Here is a 7,583-nt window from a genome sequence, read left to right as displayed (position 1 = left end):
GTCGTAATCCTCCCGCTGATGAGATCAATACTGGTTTATTCGGAGTGTATGGACCAGCCAGGGTGGAGGACAGAGGCCGGCGCAGACACAGAGGCTCCACGGCTGCAGAGAGAAGAGAGAAGGGGGATATCAAACAGATCGCGGGGGAGATACGGCCTCAGTCTCGGGGGGGGGGGGGGGGGGGGGGGGTGAGACGGGGTCCGTCTCGGGGAGGTGCCCTCCCTCTGCCCTCCCGGTGTCCTCCCGGTGGCCTCCCGGTCTTCTACTGTCCCGCCACTTCCTTCCGCGACAGTGAACCAGTCGGTCGAAAATAAATAAATAAATACAAATAAACAAAAGGGCTACTTGGGTTTCTAAGTTACAGTAGTCAGTAACAGGTGAAGTAGGTAATATTGGGGGGAATAGGGTCAATTTCTCGATTAAACACTTTTCTGGTTGATTTGCTAAGACATGTGAATGGATATTAATTACGCCAATATTCCGTTTTATTAGATTTGTTTTAAATTAGGGATTATTATTATTTATTAAATTACTTATTTATTAAAATAACAATCCGTGACCAACTAGTTTCGATGAAAGAAGGAACGACGTTGCAGAGAAATATATATGCTCCCATTTCTAATCTATATTGCTGTTATTAGTAATCATGATGATGATTACAATAACGCTATTGACATAATAACAATAACAATAATGATTATGTTGATATCAGAATTATATAATAATAATAACAACCACAGCCACAATAATAATGATGATAATAATAATAATAATAATGACACATTTGTTGTTGTTGTTGTTATTATCACATCATATTTTTGGATAATGTCAGTAATATTGATTACAAATGTCTTAATGTGGAGTGAATGTGATTATGAATGAGTATATCATTTTGTTGAGGTTTTGCTGGTAGTAACAGGTGTGTAGTAACAGGTGTGTAGTAACAGGTGTGTAGTGGTAGTAACAGGTGTGTAGTGGTAGTAACAGGTGTGTAGTAACAGGTGTGTAGTAACAGGTGTGTAAGGTGTGTAGTGGTAGTAACAGGTGTGTAAGGTGTGTAGTGGTAGTAACAGGTGTGTAGTAACAGGTGTGTAAGGTGTGTAGTGGTAGTAACAGGTGTGTACGGTGTGTAGTGGTAGTAACAGGTGTGTAGTAACAGGTGTGTAAGGTGTGTAGTGGTAGTAACAGGTGTGTAGTGGTAGTAACAAGTGTGTAGTAACAGGTGTGTAGTGGTAGTAACAGGTGTGTAGTGGTAGTAACAGGTGTGTAGTAACAGGTGTGTAGTGGTAGTAACAGGTGTGTAGTAACAGGTGTGTAAGGTGTGTAGTGGTAGTAACACGGACATTCCAACTCACCATTCTAATAGAAGAGCCATCTATTCCCCTCTGGGATATACTTGGATTAGCCATTAATCAGGTATAACAAATATTGATGACAAGAACAAAAAATAAATAAAAAATAACATAAAAAGTAGAAGTGAGCAACCCAGAATAATCTAAAAGATATTAAGAACATATGAAAAACCTCCCAGTATTTAACAATAAACAACCCATTCCCCCAGAAACAAAAACAGAGAATAATCAACATAATCCCGCCAAAAAACACAAACATACATTTTGACAAAGATACAACGTGAAACCAAATAGAGAAACGTTCCCTAAACTCGTCATCTTCGAACAGGACGAGTTGCAGGGTTGGATTACACACAACCGATTTACCGTGTAGTCGATACTGCCCCCTGGTGGAGTGTACGCCAAATGAACAATAGCAACAGTTAACTAGGAAACCTGCGGGAATAGCAGACAGAGTTAAAGTAGGCTAGAGCAGGCGATCTCTCATAGTGTTTACTTTAAACTTAAACTTAAAAAATGTAAATTAAGACCAGCAAAGAAAAAGAAAATAAATGCTCCTGAGAGAGTATAAAGTCAAATGAATGAAACGGTGGCCAAGTCCAGCAGTGAAACAGAAAATAAAGACTCCTAAGAGTAGGTCAATGTCAAATGATCACCGTAACACATACCCACTCCAGTTGCTCATGACTTGTGGATGCGTTCTTGGTAAAACTGCTCTGCTTGCTCCGGAGAATCAAAAAAGTGGTCCACGCCGTTGCAGGTAATGCGCAGGGTACATCACGGTCTGGTCTGGGTCTGGTCTGGGTCTGGTCTGGGTCTGGTCTGGGTCTGGTCTGGTCTGGGTCTGGGTCTGGTCTGGTCTTGTCTGGTCTGGGTCTGGTCTGGTCTGGGTCTGGTCTGGTCTGGGTCTGGTCTTGTCTGGTCTGGGTCTGGTCTGGGTCTGGTCTGGGTCTGGTCTGGTCTGGTCTGGGTCTGGTCTGGTCTGGTCTGGTCTGGTCTGGTCTGGTCTGGTCTGGGTCTGGTCTGGTCTGGTCTGGTCTGGGTCTGGTCTGGTCTGGTCTGGGTCTGGTCTGGTCTGGGTCTGGTCTTGTCTGGGTTTGGTCTGGTCTGGTCTGGTCTGGTCTGGGTCTGGTCTGGTCTGGTCTGGTCTGGTCTGGGTCTTTTTATTTTATTTTTTACCTGCATTAAAATACTAACAGTCAGAGAGAGGGGAGAGAGACGGAGGAGGTAGGGGTGAGGAAGAGCGTAGGTGAGGGATAGCGGGGGTAGTGGAGCAGGGGTATTTAAAATGAGGCAGTGATGGGTTATGGGATGGGTGAGAGACGGTGATCAACAGGTGCATTAATCGACTATGGTTCGCTGCAGGATTTGTTTGAAAGCAGTGAGTGAGGTGAGGGCGGTGAGTTTGAGGGTGTTCTGTAAAGTGTTCCAGTCGTGTGCTGCAGCGAACCGGAAAGCGCTGCGACCGACAACGGTACGGGCTTTGGGGATAGTGAGTCGGACAAGATCACTGGATCTTAGAACGATGACGGGGCGGTGAGAGAGGTGCAGAAGGGATGAGAGGTAGAAAGGTGTTTTGGGGTCTGGTCTGGTCTGGGTCTGGTCTGGGTCTGGTCTGGTCTGGTCTTAAGTCTGGTCTGGTCTGGGTCTGGTCTGGTCTGGGTCTGGTCTGGGTCTGGTCTGGTCTGGTCTGGCCTGGTCTGGGTCTGGTCTGGTCTTGGTCTGGTCTGGGCCTGGGTCTGGGCCTGGTCTGGGTCTGGTCTGGTCTGGGTCTGGTCTGGTCTGGTCTGGTCTGGTCTGGGTCTGGTCTGGTCTGGGTCTGGTCTTGGTCTGGGTCTGGTCTGGTCTGGTCTGGCCTGGGTCTGGTCTGGTCTGGTCTGGGTCTGGGTCTGGTCTGGGTCTGGGTCTGGATCTGGAAAGACACACACACACACACACACACACACACAGTAGAGGCCAGTAGAGACCAGTAGAGGCCAGTAGAGGTCAGTAGAGACCAGTAGAGGCCAGTAGAGGTCAGTAGAGGCCAGTAGAGGGCAGTAGAGATCAGTAGAGGCCAGTAGAGACCAGTAGAGGTCAGTAGAGGGCAGTAGAGACCAGTAGAGGCCAGTAGAGTGCAGTAGAGTGCAGTAGAGAGCAGTAGAGATCAGTAGAGGCCAGTAGAGGTCAGTAGAGGCCAGTAGAGGTCAGTAAAGGCCAGTAGAGGGCAGTAGAGAACAGTAGAGACCAGTAGAGGGCAGTAGGCCAGTAGAGACCAGTAGAGGTCAGTAAAGACCAGTAGAGGGCAGTAGAGGCCAGTAGAGGCCAGTAGGTCAGTAGAGACCAGTAGAGGTCAGTAAAGGCCAGTAGAGGGCAGTAGAGGGCAGTAGAGGACAGTAGAGGTCATGCAAACAGGGGCTGACACTGGTACAAGTGGTTGATATTTGTGCTTTATTGAAAAACGTCATCACATTCCCCAATGAATTATCTGGACAATCAAATCAGGACTAGTTCAGTTTTAGAATGTGCAGTCCTAGACACAACACAGAGACTAGCCACTATGACAGTACAACTGCAACAACAACAACAACATATTCCTAGGCAGTCTGTTAGAAGGCCTCAGAACAGGAAGACCACAAGTGAATGTGTGTGTGTGTGTGTGTGTGTGTGTGTGTGTGTGTGGCGGCAAGCGTGCGTTCCACCACGTGTGTGTGTGTGTGTGTGTGTGTGTGGTTGTGTGCTAGAGGGGGGATTTGCCGACCACTAAAGTGTGACTGTGTGACGGTTGTAGAGACACTTTAACACGTTAATGTCCCGCAGCAGGAGGCTGGGAGGGTTTGAAGAGACGAAGCAGGAAGCCTTCCAACCAGCCTGGGAGGCGGCACCAACCAGGAAGACGACGTCCAGAAATGGAGGAGATTCTAAATAACTTTAATAACTTAGTCCAGCAGGAACACTGACCTTCATTTGTGTTTTACAAGCCAGCCTCACCCCTCACAGGTGCTTCTAGTAAGAGTATATGGATACACACACACTCTCTCCCTCTCCCTTCCTCTCTCTTTCACACACACACACACACACACACACACACACACACACACACACACACACACAACCACACATAATCCAAACTATAACAAATGAAACACTGTGTAGACATCTAATTTGCATGTGATGTTGTCATGTATTTCTTGTATTAATCGTTAACCGTTAGCATATTGTACAACTGTCATTGCATTCGTGTAATAAGTCATACATAAATGTATACAAACGATATATAACCGCTAGGAGGCCTATCGATCACAATACTAAAGCTTTCAACACTTTAAACACTGTCAAAGATGTGCAATTTAATATATCTTTATTTACAGCACCACATTCACAATATATTACTGTATATATATATATATACTGTATATATAACAACTGCTAATAACTAACTTTGATCCTTTAGAAAACGAATCGTAAAAACAGACACACTTCGGTACATTACAAACTCGCATGCCTCAAAAAAGAAACAAACCGTCACGTATCCAGAGCACGTCATAAAAAGCGGGACTGAAAGCCGTGCTCCTATAGGTGCTTCAGTCGCAGCGCAACAACAACAGCAAACAGGCAAAGAAATATAACGTGTTCTGTATTCTATACCAGCATAAATAGAAATAGAACGTATTCTGTTCCATAACCAGCATACATAGAAATAGAAGTAGTAGTATTGTAGCGAACGGGAACTTCTAGTGTAACTCGCCCCATGCGGGAGTCGAACCCCGACCTCCCACATAACCGACGGCCGCGCTAACCATTAGACCAAGAGAGTTAACTCCCTTGGTGGAGCTGTTAACGGGCCTCATACAGGATCGTTACAGTATAAACTGTAGGTGTATGAAGCAGCAGCAGGGTGATCAGAGAGGCAGGGGGATGGAAGGGGGTCCTCTGCTGTATCACAGTGGCAGTGGGACTGGCCATGTGCACCACCAACGCTAAACTACTGTACAAAACAAGTGTACAATCTGTCCAATACATTCTAGAAAAGACAAACAGTTCGGGGTCCTAACGGTAGTGACCCCTGCCCCCTCGTCGGAGGGGAAGACTTGTCTTGCAGATTCATTCACTACCCGCTATACAGTACAAAATGTGACCAACATCCGTGTTGAACTGCCAATAATATAGTCATAATAATAATAATAATAACAATAATAATAATAACAACGACAATAAGAACAGCTATAATACTATTATTAATAATAATATCAATAATAATCATAATGACACAATAATATTCATAATAATCATAATCATACATAATATCACTCTAATGATTCTCAAATCCAAAGGTTGGCAGTTTTTTCGCAGCACAATCAAAAAATCCGTGAGCCATTCATTGTTAAAAACATGGAGAAACCCCCCCCCCCACAAGCTCATACTCTAATGACACTGGTCATATCTTATCTATACATTCATACTGCAATGACACTGGTCAGATCTTATCTATACATTCACATGAAAGAAAGGGAAAAGAAATAGAAAAAACAACTATTCTGGGGAAAAAACAACTATTCTGCTGACCATTTCAAACAGCAATAATAATAATAATTCACACATCAGGACGACCAACACAAGCGGAGAGGACCAACGCGCCTCTCCGGCAGCCAGCATGCAGGTGATGACGTCACCGTATAGAAGATAGATAGAGACTGGAACACATCCGAACAAGGAAGGGAGGGGAAAGAAACACCCAGAAAACCAAGGCTGCTAAGAATCACCTCTGGTCAGAACTCACACCGAAACCTTCACCGGGGGGGGGGGCGCACAGCCACCCCGCTCAGCAGGGAAACACCCGTCCAGCTTATTGCAGGGAGACCTGGGGAGGCCTGGGGAGGCCTGGGGAGGGGGCAGGGAGACCTGGGGAGGCCTGGGGAGGGGGCAGGGAGACCTGGGGAGACCTGGGGAGGTGCAGGGAGACCTGGGGAGACCTGGGGAGGCCTGGGGAGGTGCAGGGAGACCTGGGGAGGCCTGGGGAGGTGCAGGGAGGCCTGGGGAGACCTGGGGAGGCCTGGGGAGGTGCAGGGAGGCCTGGGGAGGGGGCAGGGAGACCTGGGGAGGCCTGGGGAGGGGGCAGGGAGGCCTGGGGAGGGGGCAGGGACACCTGGGGAGGGGGCAGGGAGACCTGGGGAGGTGCAGGGAGGCCTAGGGAGACCTGGGGAGGCCTGGGGAGGCCTGGGGAGGTGCAGGGAGGCCTGGGGAGGCCTGGGGAGGCCTGGGGAGGTGCAGGGAGACCTGGGGAGACCTGGGGAGGCCTGGGGAGGGGGCAGGGACACCTGGGGAGGGGGCAGGGAGGCCTGGGGAGGGGGCAGGGAGACCTGGGGAGGGGGCAGGGAGGCCTGGGGAGGGGGCAGGGAGACCTGGGGAGGGGGCAGGGAGACCTGGGGAGGGGGCAGGGACACCTGGGGAGGGGGCAGGGACACCTGGGGAGGGGGCAGGGAGGCCTGGGGAGGGGGCAGGGAGACCTGGGGAGGGGGCAGGGAGGCCTGGGGAGGGGGCAGGGAGACCTGGGGAGGGGGCAGGGAGACCTGGGGAGGGGGCAGGAGCCTTTTGCAAATTGCTTCTCGCTTTGGACTGAAGTATGCAGAGTACTGTACTATACACTACTGAAGTATGCAGAATGGTGTACTTTACCAAGTAAACTACTCTGGTCCTGTGTAGAAAAGGGTAAAGTCCTGACTGGAAGATTGTAAAGAAGAGCGTTGATATTATATATTCTAGATTATTCTCTGATATTTTTAATATATATATATATATTTATATTAGTTATCCCTGTATCATGTATTGATGTGGAGTTCTCTGTAAAATAATACTCTTTTAAAATACTACAAACACTTTGTAAAAATCCATAAACACTCTTAAAACACTTAGAATAACGTCTCCTGGGTTTGACGGCAGACGGCTGCTCTGCGGCGCGACCGTGGGAGGGTAGATCTGGTCCCTACTGTCCTCCACACCCCGACCCCCCAGGTGCCTCAGCCCTCTGAACCTGGGATCTGGACAGGGGGGAGATGGAGTGTCGAAGAGAGACGTGCTGGAGGAGGAGGAGGAGGAGCGCTTTACTGCCAGGGTCTTAAAGAGCCAATCACACTCCTCGTCCGTCGGGACTAAACGGGCCTGGGCCGTGTGCCGTCGGGAAGGACGGACGCAGAGACATGAAGGAGAGACGGACGCAGAGACAGGAAGGACAGAGGCAGAGACAGAGACAAG

This window comes from Nansenia antarctica (assembly GCF_963989245.1).
Source record: "Nansenia antarctica genome assembly, chromosome: 20".
Taxonomy (NCBI): Eukaryota; Metazoa; Chordata; class Actinopteri; order Argentiniformes; family Microstomatidae; genus Nansenia; species Nansenia antarctica.
The sequence above is the reverse complement of the archived record's forward strand: the minus strand, read 5'-3'. Positions refer to the sequence as shown.